The following is a 21,714-nucleotide window of genomic DNA, read 5'->3' as shown; positions in this document are numbered from 1 at the left end:
TGAAGGTTGAGAGCCTGGACGTTTCGGCAGTGTGATTGTGGATTATCTGAAGCAAAGATATGCAAATCATCTATAGTAAAAAATATCGAGTTATTAAATTAACTCATATAAACTTATTTAACCATCGACGAATTTGGAATTTTTTGCGTAGACAGAAAATGACTATTTTTGACGTAAAAATAAAAACGGAAACTCTCTAATTGAGCCAGATATATTTTAAAATACAATAATTTCACTCACCAAATAATAGAGTCACATCTAGCAGTAGTTGAAACACGCAAAGCCACGTGCAGCAGGGTAACACCTTCAATTTTTATGTCATTCGAGAATATTTGGGACGACTAACCATACAATACAATGTTCTAAAAATAGATGAGTTGTTCCTTTTGTAGTAAAACACTGGAACGCGACAGCGCGCAGGGGATAAAAGCACTTATAGCCGCGTACAGATCTGCATACCACACGCATGCGTTGAGAAGCGACAAGCATGCATGCTCAAATTATGAGCGTTCAGACCATAATTTGCAAACTTAAATCGTTGGGAATGCTTGCGTGCTCAAAGCGCACCAAATATTCGCGAGAAAATGTCTGGAGTTGGTTACAATCAATACTATTTTTTTATTGATTAGTTTATTAAAAAAGGAAAAATCAAAAAAATTAGGCGATGGTGGATGACACCATCAGACAGAAGTAGAACTGGGGGTACTGATTTATTAGTGAGATTATTGTTATTGGATTCCAAAAATTTGTACGATTTTCATCAGAAAGCTTTGAATATATTTAAAGATAAAATATGCCCTCAAATTATGAAAAAGGACGCAGTATTTGGGATATTTCGGGGGGGGTTCTGACCCCTCTAACCCCCCCTCTGGGTACGGCCCTGGCCTAAGTTGAAAATGTCAAAATTGTTTGACATAATAAACTTTAGTAGGTGCTCACTTCTTTCATTGGTGTTAGATCTGTTATGAATTAACCCCACCGGATATTTTCCAATCCAATGATCTTTTCTTTTAGACATAGGGTTCTTGAATGAGAGTAATATTGAACTCTCCCATAACTTCAATAAGGTCCGCCAAAGCCCCCTCATTGTATTGTAGGTTGGCTTGTTCTACTCTCATTGCGAGGAATCATTCAAGCTGTAGTCCTTAAGTTTCCATTGCTATCAGGGAAACCGTTACACATCCATTAAACCCCTTTTATGGATGTTACGTTAAATACTCTCAGAGGTTGCCTGGTACCTTAGAGGCTCCATTGGTGATATCATTCATTCATTAGTTACCTCTCACAACAGGCGAAGGTAACCGCATATTTATTATATCCCAGATGCCACTGTAGCTACTATAAGCCACACTACCACGACAAGGCACCGCCGTTAGGTGAACTCAGAATTTACCCCCACGGTGCGCATCTAAGACCTAAGATGCACCTATATATAAAATGTTTGCTTTCTAGGACTCACCAGTACTGAGAAACAGAGATGAACGAGTGAGTGTTAAGTGAGTGAATTTCGCATTTATAAGTATAGATTTCTTTTGAAGACAGCCAGAATACTTCGTTTGTTACCTCATCACCTCCGATAATACATGTCGCAGTCCTATACGAAACTTCGGCTTTTTTTGACCGACCAAGCTAAAAAATCTGTAATAAAGCTTCAACCCACTTATTTCAGACCTATCAATATCTTGAAAAATAACCGAATATAATTGATATTATCGGAATAATGAACCAAACGTCAATAATTCTCTATATTCTTACTGTTCAGAGCAAATCAATTAACAAAAATATCTATCATTCTTGACTATATCTTCTAATAGGATAAAACTAGATGAAATTATTAGACAAACATTGGAATAACACTCAGAGACCACTGCAAGTAATCAGTCGATGAAGCCACAACTAAGATAAAATGACACTCAGGTGGAAATCTTCATAAATAAAAAAACTGCTGATTGATGTCCTAAGTTAGGATTAATCATCGAAATTGACTTGATAGGACCTAATGCTTGCATCGCTTAAAACATATCATATTAAGAAAAACTTGGAAACGTATTCTGTTTAAATAATAATAATATTATGTCGTGACACGTTACACAACGTAACATAATATCACTTACATGAAGAAGATTTGTCTCTCCAAGTGACATTAAGTTGTGAAATTTTTACAAGAATTGTTTGAAATGTCTTTCAGATATATCCAAAAATATCATAATAAGAAGTTATAGACTAGTGTTTCCACCTTAGGAGTTCACCTCATATGCAGTTATCAGTATACATATATGAAAGTTTTATAGTTAGCGTCAACTATTCAACATATTTCTCGAGGTCTTTCGACAGAATAAGCCACGAACTTTTCCTACACATGTTCTCGAATATAGGTTTTTCCAATGACATAAAGTGCTTCTAGAATCGTACTTATACCACCGTCAAAAGTATGTACAATATAATGGTAACAAATCAAAAATAAATATTACAGAAGTTTAGTCCCAACACCAAACCGTTATTTTCATCACCTCGACAAATGTTTCAATCACCGAGTGATCATCTTCAAGAGGAAGATTAATCTTCAGTTTCAGTTTATTCTTCCTCTTGATCACTTGGTGATTGAATCACGTGTCGAGGTGTCAAAAAATAACGGTTTGGTGTTTGGATGAATAAAAAAAACTAATTAATATAGTTTATTGTATGATTTTCACTATAAAGGATTTTACAAAAATCATACAATAAACTGTATTAATTAGTTTTTTAATATGGATTTTCGTCAAGTATCGGCCAGTTCTATTCGATTGTTGGGTTGAATCTCCAATAATATTCATTACTACACCAAAGGTTCCAAACAATACATCACAAGTAAATCAGAAATATATAAAGCAGCCAGCGATGTACTACAGGTATCTAATTTGGGTCCATAAAATCTATTTCTGTTTATATATGAAAGGAAAGATATGAGGACAATCTACACATTTTTTTGAAGAGTTTTCATTGATATCTTCCCTCTTTTAGAAGTTTTATCCTTTTTTGATATGCTCGAGAAGAATCGAATATTCTACAAATGGAATATTCTTAACATTAGTGTCAACAAAAAGTAATGTTTTCAGATTCAGTATAATTGAAAATCATAGATTAGCTCTAGGACTTTCAACACTTACATACAAAATGTGTACGTAACAATTTTATTTCGTGTAATATCACAAGAAATCGTTCCTGAAATTATTTACAGTATATTCAAATTAACAGTTGACAGAAACGCATCAGATGTTCCAAAGTTTTACATGTTTTACCCTCGAATTGATATATTTTCATTTCAAGCATGAAATGAATATTCATGTTATATTATGGAAAACATAATTATTTCCATCTACCATTCGAAATCAAACGTAGTGTTTCGCTAGTTGATATGCATATCAGAATAAACATTAGCGGTTTCTTTTCAATTCGCTCCAGCCTCTGAAATGTTTTACGGATAACAGAAAATTCTCACAATTCGAATCATAATGAGATTCAAGTTACTGAACATTGTTGTCATTCCTAGTAATCTTTGATGAGCAAAAATAATTTCCAACAAAACCGAAGACGTATAAAACATACCTCAACTTCAGACGCGTTTATGACATGTACCTTAACGTAATATCTGGAAAACATTTGTGTTTAATATCAAACAATTTACTGTTAAAATGTTCATTTCATCTTGTCTTACACATAAAGCAAGTTGAAACGTTATAATCAGAAATTCACCTACAAAGATGCTGTAATTTCATTCTTTAGATGTTTCATTACATTCGCTCCCTACTCATGTCAAAATGTTTTTCCTTTATGGTAGAAGTTTGTTTGAAGAGAGTAAGGTATGTGGAGTTCTGTGAACTTAGTTTATTTCAGATGCCAATTTTCATGAAGAAACGGGTTTCTAAAACTTCTTTCACCAAAAATCGAAATGTGGCAATTACTTTTCAGCTTATATCAGAACAGAGAAAACAGGTATATAGGCTCAGAAAATTGTTCAAATATTGAATTTCAATATTCCAATACAATATAATTTTCGAAATGTTACAACTGACAATGAGATCATAATCAGAATTTGTCAGAATCATTTGATCACTTTTGAAGCCAAACTGACCGCAGTACGAAACAAAAGTTTTGTTAAACTTCAAGACATTGTGTAGGAATGTAGGCTTTCACGCCTAACATCAATGTTTTGGTTGGTTACCGGGTTTTGCCGTGGTCTTCTTTGGTTATGATTTCCAAACGTTTCGACCGCAACTGCGGCAGTCATCTTCAGTGGCGTAGTCAAAGTTCAATTGAAAATTTCAGTTGACATGGCAAGAAGAATACTTCGACCACGCCACTGAAGATAACTATCGCAGTTGCAGTCGAAACGTTTGGAAATCATAACCATAGAAGACCACGGCAAAACCCGAAAACCATCTAAAACTTTGTATCTAGTTAAAAATCACCTATGGCACAAAGGATCTGAATGAGCTGACCAATCAGAAATGGTTATTGATATGCAGTATTCTCACAGGATGAATAATTGGTATCTTGAGAACGAAAATGAAAATGTCTGTATGAGAAAGTATCTCAATTATCTTGTGATACTCCAAGATTATCATAATCATGGTCAAAGAAAAATCAGCAATAAAACAAGCTTTTTTTCTTTGTAAATATGAAATTTTCCACCATGTTAGACATTCATTTCAATGATATACTTTCCTGCATTAGTTTGTTCAAAGAATACGAATACACACCAGTCCAGCGCTGCGTGACCTACATGAAGCGCTCAACAGGGATGACCCCAGATTTCGCGAATGGGATAAACATATGAGGCCCACGAAGCAGAACCAACAACTACCTCCGAAAGTCGTTGTCAGGCGGTTCTGGTAAGTATAAAAACTTATATACAGATTACTAACACACACTTTCTTACAGATACACACACACACAAACCGACCGAAAGACACTTGTCTCCAGGGAGACCCCGATGCAATCATTACACAGTAAACCTAAAGGCTGACTTTCGACCTCAGGAGGTCAGATTTCAATCTTGCTGAAGTGCCCATCAGCAGGTTGCAGTCCACTCAGGGATGAGTGGGGGTGGATGGACGAGACATATAGGTTTCTTAACTCCTGTGATCACAGAATGCCTCAGAATTGGTTCCGATGTGACGAACTGCCTCTGACCATTTTTTACATTGTCTGCAGCTAAGGTCTCCGATATACAGATTTACATTGTTTATTTATTTTCTAAATGTACAAAAGGTCAAGGATCTAGGTGTAACATACGATAATATGTTGTCGTTTGCAAATCATATTCATGGAATAATTAGTTGTTCAAATCATATGTTGGGATACTTGATGAAACAAACTAAAAACTTTAAGAATATTATTACAATCAAGTGTCTTTATTATACACTGGTTGGAACTTGTTTCAATGATACGGTCAGGAGAAAGTCGAACAATACCCCAGAGAGTTGAAAAAATACAAAACAAATTTCTGAGGTACTTGTATTTCATAAAATATCACACCAGATCAGATTATAATACAGTACGAACGACTAAATTGAGAAATGAATTTAAAATTTTGTTTCTGGAATATAGACTTACCCTCTGCATGTTGGTTTTTCTTCACAAAATTATTAACAATATGTTTGGTAAATTATCCTGAACTGCTAGCTTTGATAAAATTTTATATACCTCTTCATAGAGATCGAACACTATAGCTCAATATACCTCGATTGGTAAAAACTACTAGGGCCGCTCTTGCTATCATGTTTCGACTAGCCAACAACTTCATTGCAATGATTGATGATTTGGATTGGACTTTCACAAAGTGAATTTAGAAGCATTTGTTTGCATTATATCTTGGATATGAGTGTATAATGCTGTTATGTGTGCTGTAACTGTTTATGCGTTTTTTTTAACATCAAGTTACAATGTTTGATTTAATTTATCCATGTAATGAGATCGATAGGTTTCTTTGGATATACAATAAATAAATTAATGATTCTGAGCCCATCATTGTTCTAATGAAGCTCTCCTTTAGTTTTATTGTCGGAGGTACTTCATAAGAAGTATTTCTTTGCATTTCATGAAAAGCATTATTTTTGTAGCAGAGTTCTGATGCTTCATGATTCTTGGGTTTTCAATCTTTCTCGAAAGAAATATAAAACTCCTTTTTTTCTAAACGTCAGCAGTATTGAAAGAGCTGAGAATTAAAAATTGCATTTCTTCTATAATTAAGTTCATTTTTGCATTTGTAAGAGAGCGCATAGTTCGAACGTAGATTCGGATGTGGTGAATAGATCATGTGATTATTGCAACAGAAATGTATAAAAGATGTGACGTACCGTAGTTGTGATAATAAATTTATTAGCTCGTATCGGAAAAGAACAAAGTGTTATAACAACCCAACGTTTGCTGAATTTCTCGGATACCTAAAGTAACACTGAGGAGAATAACGAAAATATCACCAGTGATGTTTGAAGGTGGTTGACAATGTTTCGTGGTGCATTTCATCAGTTGGGACTTCCATTTTCTGATATGATATAAATTGATTTGAAATCCCTGAAAGAATCCGTAAAAAAGTTAAAAGATTATCTGAAAAATAATTTCAGCTAATCTTTTTGTATACATTATACATTTATATATACATCGAAATATTCAAGCAATGAATAAAAAAAAAAGAATTCACTGTTGTATCAATTGGTCTATCAACCCGAAAACCATATTGATGATCCCTCAACTGCCTTCTTAGGAAAAATTAGTTTTGTTCTAGAGTCTCAACTATCATTGATATTGAAATCCCCTGTCAGAATCATATTCTGATTAAATTCGTGAAGTTTCTCTAGAACGGACTGCATACCGTCAAAAAATATACTTCCATCACCACTAGATAATATATAACAGAATAAAATAATTGACTCATCAGTTTCCTTTTCAGTACATCCTGCAAAGCTCTTTTTTTCGTCATGATACATTTCTAACTTGTTTGCATTTTGAAAAAATTGCTACTTATCCTTTTTCAAATTGGGATCTAAACCAGAAACTACTAAGTTCAAATCCTTCAATATGTCAACTATGAATGAACTCAGTACTGCCATTTGTTTCAGTGGAGCATATAAGGGTCGTATCAGATTGAATCCAAAAAATCATCGTTACAAACATCCAGTTGAACAATTTCACTAGTTCGGACTTCCATTGTCTATTATATAGAATGATTTGAAATCCCTGAAACAAATAAAAAGAAGAATTGAAAATAAATGGCTGAAAATACCAATTATATTAACCAAAATAAACCTGAAATGAAATAATAGTGAAATAAAATACAAGTAAAAATAGAACAATTGAATAAATTAAAATAAAGAAATGAAAAAAGAAAATAAAAATAAAAAGTGGGGAGATTCCAAGTCATGTTAGTTCACGACGTTTCGATTGTTAGTATCTACAATCGTCTTCGGGTGATGACTGGACTGATTCATCCGAGAGATGACTATTTATAGGTCGTTCGAGTACTTTCACTTATCCCCGCTTTCCATTTTCCGCTTCACTGGTTCCGTGGGAGATGACCGTTTTGGCGGGAGTTGGCCATTTTTCGCTTGATGATGGATTTCCATAAGTTGCGTATTTCTACGCTGGCTTGGCTGAATACGTTGTTGGACAACATGTATGCGGCTTCCTTGAATTTTCTCCTAAACCAATGTTCCCGTCTGTGCAAGATCTCAGCTTGGGACCACTCGATGTTGTGTTGATGGGTCCAAACATGGTCTGCTATTCCTGATTTGCTGGTTTCCCCTCGCTGTGTGTGTTTCTTGTGCTCGGCAATGCGAACATTCAATGGCCTCTTAGTTTCACCAATATTGGATTCTCCACAATCACAGGGTATCCGGTAAATGCAATTCTTGGAATCGCAATCCGCGTTTGGTGGCCTGCTTTTCGTGAGGCTGCTACGGATAGTGTTACCGGATCTGAAGCAGGTTCTGATGTTGTATTTGGAACCAATTCTTCTTATCCTTTCCGATAATCCTCTGATGTAGGGAAGTGCAAGCACTGGTTGTGACGGCTTCTCTTCCTTGCGAGGCTCCTGCTGTCTTCTAGCCAAAGTCTTTTCTACCATCTCTTTGGAGTAGCCATTCCGTTGAAGATCATTTTTGATGATGTCTAGTTCCTTTTCGAGACCTTCCTTCGTATTACAGAGCCCAGAAGCACGGTCTAATAGAGTCTTGATGATTCCTCTTTTAGTCGATTGATGGTGGTTGGATTCGTGGTTCAGATACTGTCCCGTATGAGTGGGTTTTCGGTATACAGATGTTTCCCAGTTAGTGTCGGTCCTCTTCACCAAAACGTCTAAGAATGGCAATTCGTTGTGGATTGTGTCGTTTTGGAATGGCTACGCCAAAGCGATCGTAGAAAAGACTTTGACTAGAAGACAGCAAGAGCTTCGCAAGGAAGAGAAGCCGTCACAACCAGTGCTTGCACTTCCCTACATCAGAGGATAATCGGAGAGGATAGGAAGAATTGGTTCCAAGTACAACATCAGAACCTGCTTCAGATCCGGTAACTTTATCCGTAGCAGCCTCACGAAAACCAGGCCACCAAACGCGGACTGCGATTCCAAGAATTGCATTTACCGGATACCCTGTGATTGTGGAGAATCCAATATTGGTGAAACTAAGAGGCCATTGAATGTTCGCATTGCCGAGCACAAGAAACACACACAGCGAGGGGAAACCAGCAAATCAGGAATAGCAGACCATGTTTGGACCCATCAACACAACATCGAGTGGTCCCAAGCTGAGATCTTGCACAGACGGGAACATTGGTTTAGGAGAAAATTCAAGGAAGCCGCATACATGTTGTCCAACAACGTATTCAGCCAAGCCAGCGTAGAAATACGCAACTTATGGAAATCCATCATCAAGCGAAAAATGGCCAACTCCCGCCAAAACGGTCATCTCCCACGGAACCAGTGAAGCGGAAAATGGAAAGCGGGGATAAGTGAAAGTACTCGAACGACCTATAAATAGTCATCTCTCGGATGAATCAGTCCAGTCATCACCCGAAGACGATTGTAGATACTAACAGTCGAAACGTCGTGAACTAACGTGACTTGGAATCTCTCCACTTTTTATTTTTATTTTCTTTTTTCATTTCTTTATTTTAATTTATTCAATTGTTCTATTTTTACTTGTATTTTATTTCACTATTATTTCATTTCAGGTTTATTTTAGTTAATATAATTGTTATTTTCAGCCATTCATTTTCAATTCTTCTTTTTATTTGTTTCAGGAATTTCAAATCATTTTATATAATAGACAATGGAAGTCCGAACAAGTGAAATTCATCATGAAACATTGTCAATCACCTTCAAACAAACATCCGGTTGAACAGTCTTTTCGTTGGGTATAACAAAAATAAATTCAAAAAATAACCGAAATGAACTGAATTAAAATTTCTGGGTGGAAAAAATCCTTTAAAAAAAAGTTGAAATGATTGTTTTCAAGCTCCAGATACCCACATGAAAAAAAAATTAAAACATTTTTATGAAAAATTTAACATTGAATACTCGTATACGTTGAAACAAGTTTATCACATGAAAAATAAAGTATCCTCATAACAAAACATGGTCTTCAACTGGATACGTTGGAATGAATCAGTTTCTTGACAATGATTTTGATATAACTTCTGAATCGGAATACGGATAGTTTTGTTTGGTATTTCATTTTAGAAAATGTAAATTGGATACTCCGCGACTCTAATTATATATAGGTACTTATGATCTAATTGAAAAGACCTGTGCTTCAAAGCTCATTCGAAACATTTCTAAAAAACTAATAAATAGAGTTTTTTCTATGATTTGCACTATAAGGGTTTTACAAAAACCGCGACACGTGTTTCGTTATACAATAGCTTCTCCAAGCATAACTAAAGTTACTTCTAAATTTCACCTTATATACTATAACCTAATAACTATTCGTCTACCTAAGTAATAAATCTACCTGAAAAAAAATATCTGAAAAAGTCAGGTATCAATACATTTTTCTTTATTATTCCATTCCTTCACCTCGTACTTCCTCGTAATGGAAGCTCGTAATGGAAGGAGTGTATATTCCATATACACTGTATATGGAATATCGTTTTTCGAAATCCTCAAAACCAATTTTCTGTCTGTCATGTTTTTCCCAAGAAACTTTCGCCTGAGAAAATACTGAGTTTCAAGTTATTTGCACTCATTTTTATTTCGAAGGCACTTAGTTTCTATCAAAGACTCGATCCAAATCAGCAGAAAATTGCAAGAAATAGTGTAACTACCTCGTTACAATTAGTTATCCAATCGTGAAAATAACAGACGCTCCAGTATACAGTATTGATTTCTGCAACATGGAACGGAAATTGCCTGAGCGTTCGCAGATAAACTATTTACAAACAAGATTCATGTCAAAAAACGCACATATCGCAAATCCGACATCAATTTCCTAGATCAACATCCGATACTAGCTGGCAAACAGAAAATAAATATTATTCGTGCAGAATGGACATATTCTGGATTATCTAATACTACCTGTAACTCTAAATCTTGTTTGACGGAATGTTATGTGATGAATTTAATTTGTATAATGGATAGTTAAAAACGAGGTGTAGGTACCTACTATTCAGTGTGATCTGAAATACTCGAATGTTATTTTGAAAGACTGAATCAGAAATAAAAAATTTGTTATGGAATAACTGTTGTCATTGTGACATTATGAATAGTACTATTTTTTCTCAACATCAAACCGTTATTTTTAACACCTAGACACGTGTTTCAATCACCAAGTGATCATCTTCAAGAGGAAGATCAAAGATGTGATCGAAACACGTGTCGAGGTGTTGAAATAACGGTTTACTGTTGGGAAAAAAACTCCAGTAATATTCATTACTACACCAAAGTTTTCAAACAGTGCATCACATTGTGACATTATACTCACAAATCATTGCATAAAATATTCAGAAGTATATTGTTAGTTGCATCTGCGTTTGAGTTTTCAATTTGAATTATTTGCTCTCTTGATCTAATACAACAAAAATTACGAGCACGCTGTCGCCTCCAAACATCTCGCCTACAGGCAGTGGCGCAAAAATCTCAGTGGCGAAAACCAAACTAGGTTTGTTAATGTTCGCAATAGATGCAAAAAACTTCACAATCAGATAATTAGAGATAAGCTGCTTGCCAATCCTAATGCCAATCCATTACTACACCAAAGTTTTCAAACAGTGCATCACATTGTGACATTATACTCACAAATCATTCCATAAAATATTCAGAAGTATATTGTTAGTTGCATCTGCGCTTCAGTTTTCGATTTAAATTATTTGCTCTTTTGATCTAATACAACAAAAATTGCGAGCAAGCTGTCGCCTCCAAACATCTCGCCTACCGGCAGTGGCGCAAAAATCTCAGTGGCGAAAACCAAACTAGGTTTGTTAATGTTCGCAATAGATGCAAAGAACTTCACAATCAGGTAATTAGGGATAAACTGCTTGCCAATCCTAACGGGTCTAGATCTTTCTGGACGGTAGCTAAAGCTGTTAATCAGAATTTCACAAAATCCACTAACACAAGCAGATGGTTCAGTTGCAACAACAGCCATAGAAAAAGCGAATTTACTAGTTAGTAGTAGAAACAATTTGTGTCCATTTTCTGGTAAAAGCACCACCCACTATTCCCACACTAGAATTCACAATGCCGGAAATTACTTTTTTACAGTGTCTAGTCAGGCGAATTTTAAAACAACTCAATATCAACGAAGCGTCTGCCCCTGATGAAGTGCCCGTCATCGTACTTAAAAAGTGCGCAAATGAACTCGCACCAGTATTTTCCAGACTTTTCAACCTGAATAAAGAAGAATCAAGAGCTGTTGCTCTCGATATTTCCAAGGCCTTTGACAGTGTGTGACATGATGGTTTTCTGGCCAAACTGCGATGATATGGCTTGTCGGATATTTTTTGTGTATGGTACTCCAGCTTCCTGAAAGAACGTTCCCTGCAAGTGGCCGTTGATGGATATCTCTCGAATACTTTCACCATCAACGCTGGTATTTCCCAGTGATCCATATTGTCTCCAACCCTATTTTTATTGTATATCAACGACTTATTGAAAAAATATTAAGATATATTGCTTTGCTGACGACAGCGCACTCGTCTCGTTATTCCATTTGGATTCCAGGACATCGGCTACAGAGGCACATCTTCACCGGCAGCATATCTCGATGAGGATCTAGAAGTGATTTCGAATTGGGGTGAAAGAAACCAGGTTCAATTCAATGCCACAGAAACCCAGGCATTGGTTTTCTCCAAGGAGATAAATATTGTAGCGTTTATAAAAACCTACTGTACTTTTCATTTAATTTTCATTTCACCGGAGGTAATCCTAATTGATTTTAAAGAAAGTTTCTGAGGAGTAGGCAATCCAATTTACACCTTTTGCCTCGCTAGGATTTTCGCTTCTCATTACACATATGGTATTTAGTTTCTGGTACAGATTGTTAAGTTTTTTTCCAATAGGACCGATTCATTCGGATCCCTTCGAGGTAGATTTTCTATTTCCGTTAAACCGAAAGTCAGGAATGAGATGTTGCCAAAATTATTTGGGTGAATTCCTCAGAATAGACTTGCGCTGTAGGTGATTCTTGATTAGAAGAACGGAAGGAGTGGTGTTTATTTTTGGAAAGGAGTGATGAGGGAGAATCTCGAGAGGGGATTTGTTGAGTGGTGAGCCGTGTGGTCCATTTTCAAGAACTAGAACGATATCGTTTCGGATATAGTTTCATGTATAAATTTTGAAAGTTCCATAAAAGGTTGCACTTCCTGAGGATTCTACTGGGTCACAACCACTTTTCCAGAACGAGCGACGCCATTTCCTTGAAGACGTTATCCGTGATTTTATTGGTTAACGGAACCCTTCATTTAAGAAGGTATGAAAATTCATTTCGAACCTTTCAATTGCGTATGAGATTCACCTTTTAGTGAATCGAACTTTTGAATGAATTTCCATTATGGAAACTGTTTTTTTTTAGGGTTTTAGTATTGGAGACTTTTTACAATAGTTTTTCTGCTGAAGAGCCTCTACAGAATTTGCTTGGAATCATTAAAGAGGGAAAAACAAGGACTTCTTTCTCTGGTTGCCTTACGGAATAGATTTTCAGTTAATATACCGAATGGTGGGTTTTTCATTCGTCCAGTCCGATAAATGTTATTGTCTACGTCCACAAGATAGTCTAAGTCCATATTAATTATTAGAAGAGTACGTGCTTCAAGTCTGTCCCGTTCGTGATCGAAGAAAACTGCAGCTACAGCTCGACGAGAAACTGACAGGCAAATATTACTTACATTTGACTCATTTTTTTTTCTAAAATCACAATTTTTTGCTTCAGAAATACTGTTTTATTAACATGATACAATTATTGAATTTTGAGTTAATCCATTCATAATGTAAACCTGAACTGAGTATACTCTGGTGAGGTAATTTTAATACCATTCCTAATAGTTATTTTATGACTGGAATCTTATAAGTAATAATTTTCCTGATATTTTTACCTGGACTATCCTTAGGTAAATGAAAGCGTACTACGATCATTATTGGATTATTACAATTTGTTTTACACATGATTAAATGGCAAATTTGGAGTACATTCAGATTTTGATTTCTACCCGTATTCAATTTACCAGCCAATATTTTGTGAATGTCAAGTACCTTCAGAATATCTGATTTTTATAGTTTCATTTCATCGCCGTGGTTTAAAGAACTAAATTTGATTAGATTTGGTTTCACAGTCGACCAGATCATGTATCTATTCATTTTATTGACTGTGTGGCGCTCAACTTAAATCTTTATAAAACAAAATATTCAATTGCTGAAATTTCATGATACAGAGAATTTTCTTTGAACGAAATCCATAGTGCATACCGACGAAGAGCTGCCGTACGCATTGTGCCTATCTTTCGAGTAAATCTATTATAAGTTTTGCATTACATGAAAGATAGGGTCACATAAATGGCGCCCAACGTGGGGCACCGAAAATGTAATCAAACCGAAATTTCAGTAATTTATTTCATTGAACATTCATTCATTCATTTCATTTCTTGATATTTTTTTATTGAAATTCTCACAAAATATCCACTGGCTGAGTTGAATGACTGTAGAAATAAAATCTCTAGTACATAAATCATTTGAAAGTAAGAATTCACAGAGTCGTTCATACTTTTATCGAAGAAAGGAATTCATGTTTTTTGGTGAGTGATATGGAATAGTGGGCGACCTTGAATTTAATCCTGTTCTTGTGACATATTTTGGAGCGAAATTTCTAAGCTGTATTGTTTAAGTTTCATTGTTTATTTACCGCCTCTGACCTTCTTCATTTCTTGATTACACACCGTTGCCAGATTAAATTATTATCGCATTTCTGAATCAAAATAATATTTTTCGGTTTCGCAGCTAGAAAATCATAATGGAACAATCCTTTTGCGCAGTGAACTTACTTCTGAGTGAGCTAAACTATGAACTGAGAATTCGAGGTATTGTGACAGATAGGAAACAAGACGATAAGAGAAAAACTTTGGCAAAATTGTTATCAAAAGAACGACAAAAAGATTTTGATGTTCAATTGCTCTCTGACCCTTTTTATGATTTTAATGTGGAACAAAATGAAATTAATACAACTCTTTCATCTTTAGAAACTGTAATTCATGAATTCGATGGTCCGACTTCGGACTCTGCTTACAAAAGGGCGGTTACTAGGTTAGAGCATGTCGCTAACCGAATCAAGAGGATACGTGTTAACGAATCTGATGAAAATTATGCAGTAGTTCTGAAGTACAAAAATGAATCGTTTGCTACCGCGATGTTGTTAGATGCAGAATTACATGAACGAGTTCAAGATTCTCACTCTCAACCATTACATAACTCAACTGTAGCTAATAATAATTTGAATTCTACATCAGCTCAGATAGGGAATAATGTTCATAATTTAACTAGTTCATCGAGGTCAATTCCGGTTTACAAATTGGGTATTCATTTTGACGGGGAGCCAAAGAACCTTCTAAATTTTATAGAAAAAGTTGAAGAAATGGCACAAGCGCGCCATATTACCAAAACTGAATTATTTGAATCAGCTTCAGTTTTTTTTGCGGGAAAAGCCACTTACTGGTTTCGTCAAATTAAACCTTTAGTTTCTGACTGGGACTCATTAGTTGCGAGATTGAAAAAGGACTTTTTGGTTTCCGATTTTGATGACGAAATCTGGAACCAGATAAAGGCTAGGAAGCAAGGTAGAACTGAACCAGTAGTAATTTTCATTGCCTGCATGGAAACATTGTTTTCGAGACTCAGTAGACCTGCATCGGAAATTTCTAAAATAAAATACATGAAATTGGGTTTGCAAGCCGAGTATCGAAAAAGACTCGCACTAAGTGACATTGATAGTGTCTCTACCATGAGTACCCTTTGTAAAAGATTAGAAGAGGCAGATATTTTGAGTTTAGCTTCATCTTCTAAGTCAGTGTCGAGTCTGATTGACCCTGAATTGGCATATATTGCAAATAGCACACCTTTCAGGGAAAGTTCTGATAGTAGGCCCAGAAAAAATAAACACAATTCTTACAACAGACAGAAAAATCCTAAAAATAATGTTACTTCTAGTATAGAGGTCGAACCGACAAATAAAGTAATATCTTGCTGGAGGTGTGGTTTAGCAAATCATACGTTTAGAAATTGCAAATCCGGTAATAGAAATAAATTTTGTTTCAAGTGTGGTACGGTGGATGTAACGATTAAGGATTGCCCAAAGTGCAACTCAAAAAACTAATCAAGGGGGATGGGCGCTGTGGCTCAACCAGACCTCAAAATAATTTCCGAGCCAAAAAATATTTTATTGCAAGTTCCAACAATATTTTTTCAAAAGGAGATTGGGAAGATTGGAAGAAACTTGTCAGAGATTTTTATAAGGCGGATGTGCTGCCATGTCCAAAAAAAGTTGAACCTGTCTTTCTTCAAAAACCACGGGACAATAGGCCCTACATTTCTGTAGATATTTTAGGTAAAGTAGCAACTGGTTTGTTGGATAGTGGGGCCAATGTTACCGTTGGGGGACAGAAAGCAATTGATTTTGTTGAATCTCTGAAACTCACAATCTCTCCAAGTGTCCATAAAAACATTTGTACAGTGGATGGAACAGAACGTTCGATAAAGGGTATTGTAGATTTGCCAATACGCATAAACGAAACAATACAGGTAATCCCTACGTTAATCGTTCCTTCCTTACCACAGTCTTTCATTTTTGGTAGCGATTTTTGCAAAAAATTCAAAGTTAAGATTGATTTCAGAAACAATACGTGGGATGTCTATAGTGATGTTACCGCGAGTCAGATATTGACCAGCTCTGACTTTGTTGATTCTGCTAATGCTTTCAATGTACTATCCTTACATAATTTGAACCAAAAGCAAACACAACAAATGAAAAAAATTATTAATTCTTTTCAAGAAGTGTCTAGTGAGACTCGTCTTGGACGAACTCACAAAATGACACTAACTATCGATACTGGCAACGCAAAACCATTCAAAGAACGCCAATACCAAATGTCACCTTTCATGTTGAAAATCATGAATAGTGAGCTTGACGACATGTTGAAGCTAGGTGTTGTTGAACCTTCACATAGTCCCTGGAATAGTCCGGTACTTCTCGTGAAGAAATCTTCTGGCGAATATCGATTCTGTTTCGATGGACGCAAGTTAAACGAGATCACAAAGCATGACAGTTATCCTTTACCGCGAATTGACAGGATTTTGAACATGCTTCGCGACGCAAAATTCATTTCGACCATTGACTTAAGAAAAGCTTTCTGGCAAATCCCATTAGAAGAGACGTCTAAGGAAAAGACTGCTTTCAGTGTACCCGGACGCGGATTATTTCACTTCACTTGTACTCCATACGGATTAGTTAATGCCGCGCAAGCCCAACAACGTTTAGTAGATGCTCTTTTCGGACTAAAATTTGAACCACAAATTTTCACATACTTGGACGATATGATTATTACCTCTTCCACATTTGATGAGCACTGTTCACTCCTGACTAAAGTCAAAGATATTTTAAAAGATGCGAACCTCACAGTAAATTTGAAGAAGTGCGAATTCTTCAAAACGTCTCTCAAATATTTGGGTTATATCGTAGACAGCCAAGGACTGCGTACTGACCCGGAAAAGGTGTCAGTTATGGTCAACTACCCGCGTCCAACAACTAGCACGGAAATCAAAAGATTTATTGGGCTATGTTCTTGGTATCGTCGATTTATCGATAATTTTTCTACTCTTATAGCACCCATAAGTAGTCTGTTGAAAGGACAAAAGAAAAAACAACCTATTGATTGGACACCTGAAGCTGAATCAGCTTTCGTTAAGATAAAAAATGCTTTGGTTTCAGCACCTATTTTATTTTCACCAGATTTCTCCAAACCCTTCACAATTCAGTGCGACGCTAGCGATGTCGGTGTAGGTGGAGTGTTAACCCAAGAAGTAGATGGCTTACGCTTCACGTTCGCTATCAAGAGCAGAACGCAACTATTCCGTGACGGAGCGTGAACTTTTGAGTTTAATTTTTCTATTGGAGAAGTTTCGTCCTTACGTGGAGGGAACCATCTTCAAAGTTATTACTGACCATAGTAGTCTTTTATGGATAAATCGTATGAAAGATCCATGTGGTAGATTGGCAAGGTGGTCAGTTAAACTGAGACAACATAATTTTGAAATTATCCACCGCAAAGGTGCTTTGAATCTTGTCCCAGATTTCTTGTCCCGAATGACCCATGAAAAACCCTCTGGCGACATTCCAGAACTGAATTTCATCACAATGTCTCCACTAGAAAGTGATCGTTGGTATCTTTCTTTGAAAGAGAAGATACTCCAGAATCCTAATTTATATACTCACTGGAAAGTGGAAGAAAACTCAATTTTTAAGTTTATTCCGTCCAGACTACCAATAGAATCTAATGAACGGGAATGGAAGTTAGTTATTCCTAAATCACTACGCTCGTCGGTTATGAAAGATGCACATGATCCCCCTACCAGCGGTCATTTTGGTTATTTTAAAACGTTAACTCGAGTACGAATTCAATATTACTGGCCTAAAATGGCTCATGATATATTGAAATACGTAAGATCTTGTAAGGTTTGCCAATCACAAAAATCTCCGAATAATTCTCAGATGGGACTGATGGGCGGAGAGAAATCGGTAAAGTTTCCATTTCAGACTATCGCCGTTGATTTAATGGGACCGTTTCCAAGATCTACGAAAGGTTTTACATTCTTGCTAGTGGTGGGTGATTTCTTCACGAAGTACACTTTGCTCTGTCCGTTACGTAATGCGAAAGCCTCTAACATCGTCAGATATTTAGAAGAACAAGTTTTCTTAGTGTACGGGGTTCCACAGATTATTATCTGTGATAATGGAAGACAATTCGCTGGAAAGGATTTTAAAAAATTAGCAGACTCCTACAAAGTACAAAAAATATGGTTTACGCCTCTCTACTCCCCACAGTGTAATTTCGTAGAGCGCAATAACAAAACCGTAGGGCAAGTAATTCGTAGTTATGTAACAGATCATAAGGATTGGGATCTCTAACTTCCTAAAATTCAATATGCCATCAACACTTCTGTTCATGAAGTTCATAATTACGCCCCCGCTTTCCTTAATTTTGCAAGACATATACCTATTTCTGGAAATTATTATGGTAACATCTCTGATACGTCTTTTTACGATTTATGTCCTAGGGACAGAAATAAATTCGTTGATCAAATGTCAGACCTTTCAGTTATTCACAAAGAAGTTTGCGAAAAACTCCATAAGGCTTATTTGAAAAACGTAAAATCATATAATTTAAGGAAAAGAGATTTTTCGTTCAATGTAGGTGATAAAGTTTGGAGAAGAAATAAAGTATTGTCAGAAGCATCTTCGAAATTCATGGCTAAATTGGCTCCAAGGTATGTCTTGGGTATAGTTAAGAAAAAAGTTTCCCGTTTGGTCTATAATTTGGATAATGTAGATGGTTCAAATGCTGGAGATTGGCATATTAAGGATATGAAACCTTATTTTGGTTCTAACTCCGAAGTATCAGTAGGGTAATATTTTGTTAGTTATCTCCTATTTCAACCTATGTTGGATTTGTTAGGTTTTCTACAGATATTACCATCATCATTCTTGATGAAGGAACTTATTGCACGAGGTTCCTGATTCTGAGAGTACTATCAGTTGTTGTTTCTGATTAGTTTTTATGTCTTCTTGATATAATCGTTTTCTTGAAGAAAATGGTATCTAGTTTTTGTATAGTCAATTCAAGTTGAGGCAGACATATTTGATTGTGACTTTTTCCCGACTTATGACAAATCCTGATTTAGACTTGCCGATATTAGTTATCCTCACAGGATGTGTGGTACGCAGAGTTACCGTAGCCGATACTTCAATGAATTGTACTCCGTGTTGTATAAAATATCCCTTTGGTGGTCTATTTTATTTTTTTGGGAGAGGGGTTGTGTAGCGTTTATAAAAACCTACTGTACTTTTCATTTAATTTCCATTTCACCGGAGGTAATCCTAATTGATTTTAAAGAAAGTTTCTGAGGAGTAGGCAATCCAATTTACACCTTTTGCCTCGCTAGGATTTTCGCTTCTCATTACACATATGGTATTTAGTTTCTGGTACAGATTGTTAAGTTTTTTTCCAATAGGACCGATTCATTCGGATCCCTTCGAGGTAGATTTTCTATTTCCGTTAAACCGAAAGTCAGGAATGAGATGTTGCCAAAATTATTTGGGTGAATTCCTCAGAATAGACTTGCGCTGTAGGTGATTCTTGATTAGAAGAACGGAAGGAGTGGTGTTTATTTTTGGAAAGGAGTGATGAGGGAGAATCTCGAGAGGGGATTTGTTGAGTGGTGAGCCGTGTGGTCCATTTTCAAGAACTAGAACGATATCGTTTCGGATATAGTTTCATGTATAAATTTTGAAAGTTCCATAAAAGGTTGCACTTCCTGAGGATTCTACTGGGTCACAACCACTTTTCCAGAACGAGCGACGCCATTTCCTTGAAGACGTTATCCGTGATTTTATTGGTTAACGGAACCCTTCATTTAAGAAGGTATGAAAATTCATTTCGAACCTTTCAATTGCGTATGAGATTCACCTTTTAGTGAATCGAACTTTTGAATGAATTTCCATTATGGAAATTGTTTTTTTTTTTAGGGTTTTAGTATTGGAGACTTTTTACAATAGTTTTTCTGCTGAAGAGCCTCTACAGAATTTGCTTGGAATCATTAAAGAGGGAAAAACAAGGACTTCTTTCTCTGGTTGCCTTACGGAATAGATTTTCAGTTAATATACCGAATGGTGGGTTTTTCATTCGTCCAGTCCGATAAATGTTATTGTCTACGTCCACAAGATAGTCTAAGTCCATATTAATTATTAGAAGAGTACGTGCTTCAAGTCTGTCCCGTTCGTGATCGAAGAAAACTGCAGCTACAGCTCGACGAGAAACTGACAGGCAAATATTACTTACATTTGACTCATTTTTTTTTTCTAAAATCACAATTTTTTGCTTCAGAAATACTGTTTTATTAACATGATACAATTATTGAATTTTGAGTTAATCCATTCATAATGTAAACCTGAACTGAGTATACTCTGGTGAGGTAATTTTAATACCATTCCTAATAGTTATTTTATGACTGGAATCTTATAAGTAATAATTTTCCTGATATTTTTACCTGGACTATCCTTAGGTAAATGAAAGCGTACTACGATCATTATTGGATTATTACAATTTGTTTTACACATGATTAAATGGCAAATTTGGAGTACATTCAGATTTTGATTTCTACCCGTATTCAATTTACCAGCCAATATTTTGTGAATGTCAAGTACCTTCAGAATATCTGATTTTTATAGTTTCATTTCATCGCCGTGGTTTGAAGAACTAAATTTGATTAGATTTGGTTTCACAGTCGACCAGATCATGTATCCATTCATTTTATTGACTGTGTGGCGCTCAACTTAAATCTTTATAAAACAAAATATTCAATTGCTGAAATTTCATGATACAGAAAATTTTCTTTGAACGAAATCCATAGTGCATACCGACGAAGAGCTGCCGTACGCATTGTGCCTATCTTTCGAGTAAATCTATTATAAGTTTTGCATTACATGAAAGATAGGGTCACAATATCTCCGAATCGGATATAATAATGTCAGGTCAGGCAATTCCGCTTTCTGCTTCGATTAGTTTGTTAGGGATTAAAATGGACATGAATATGTCTTGGCACAATCATATCGCTGGAATTGCAAAGGCTGCTTCTCAAAAGCTTGAAACACTGTTCTGAACCAGAAAACTGTACACACCTCAGCAACTATTGATGCTTTATAAAGCTAAGATTAGACCTTCTTTGAAGTATTGTTCTCAGGTATGGAGTTCCGCCCCTAAGCATAATTTGAAGTTGCTGGATTCCAGAAAAGAGCCATCTGCCTGATTGGAGAAGTGAACATCACATATAACCTTGATAGCCTGCAACGTAAAAAAAGGTTGGAGATTTGCCTCTCTTCTATAGATACGCTCTCTCACCCTGGAGGCAGTTTCACTTCCCAAATATCACCCCCAAAGAGTTTCTCTAGATCTCTAGGCCCTACTCTATCTAGAGCAGAAATAGAG

At 35.9% G+C, this 21,714-nt stretch overlaps 2 long non-coding RNA genes across 2 annotated transcripts; both read left to right on the top strand.

Moving 5' to 3' along the window:
* The first annotated feature begins 12,345 nt into the window (after positions 1–12,345).
* On the top strand, positions 12,346–13,656 carry LOC141484349 (uncharacterized). The gene is made up of 2 exons (XR_012466598.1): positions 12,346–12,941; positions 13,044–13,656. It is a non-coding gene; the product is annotated as an uncharacterized lncRNA (long non-coding RNA).
* A 3,796-nt stretch (positions 13,657–17,452) lies between these two features.
* LOC141484348 (uncharacterized) lies at positions 17,453–20,869 on the top strand. Its single transcript, XR_012466597.1, has 2 exons — positions 17,453–20,151; positions 20,256–20,869. It is a non-coding gene; the product is annotated as an uncharacterized lncRNA (long non-coding RNA).
* Positions 20,870–21,714: the final 845 nt, after the last annotated feature.

This window comes from Leptinotarsa decemlineata, unplaced genomic scaffold (assembly GCF_025532065.1).
Source record: "Leptinotarsa decemlineata unplaced genomic scaffold, Ldec_3_MD MMD2_tig00005503, whole genome shotgun sequence".
Lineage (NCBI taxonomy): Eukaryota > Metazoa > Arthropoda > Insecta > Coleoptera > Chrysomelidae > Leptinotarsa > Leptinotarsa decemlineata.
Note: the sequence above shows the minus strand (reverse complement) of the source record. Positions and strands in the feature narration are given on the sequence as shown.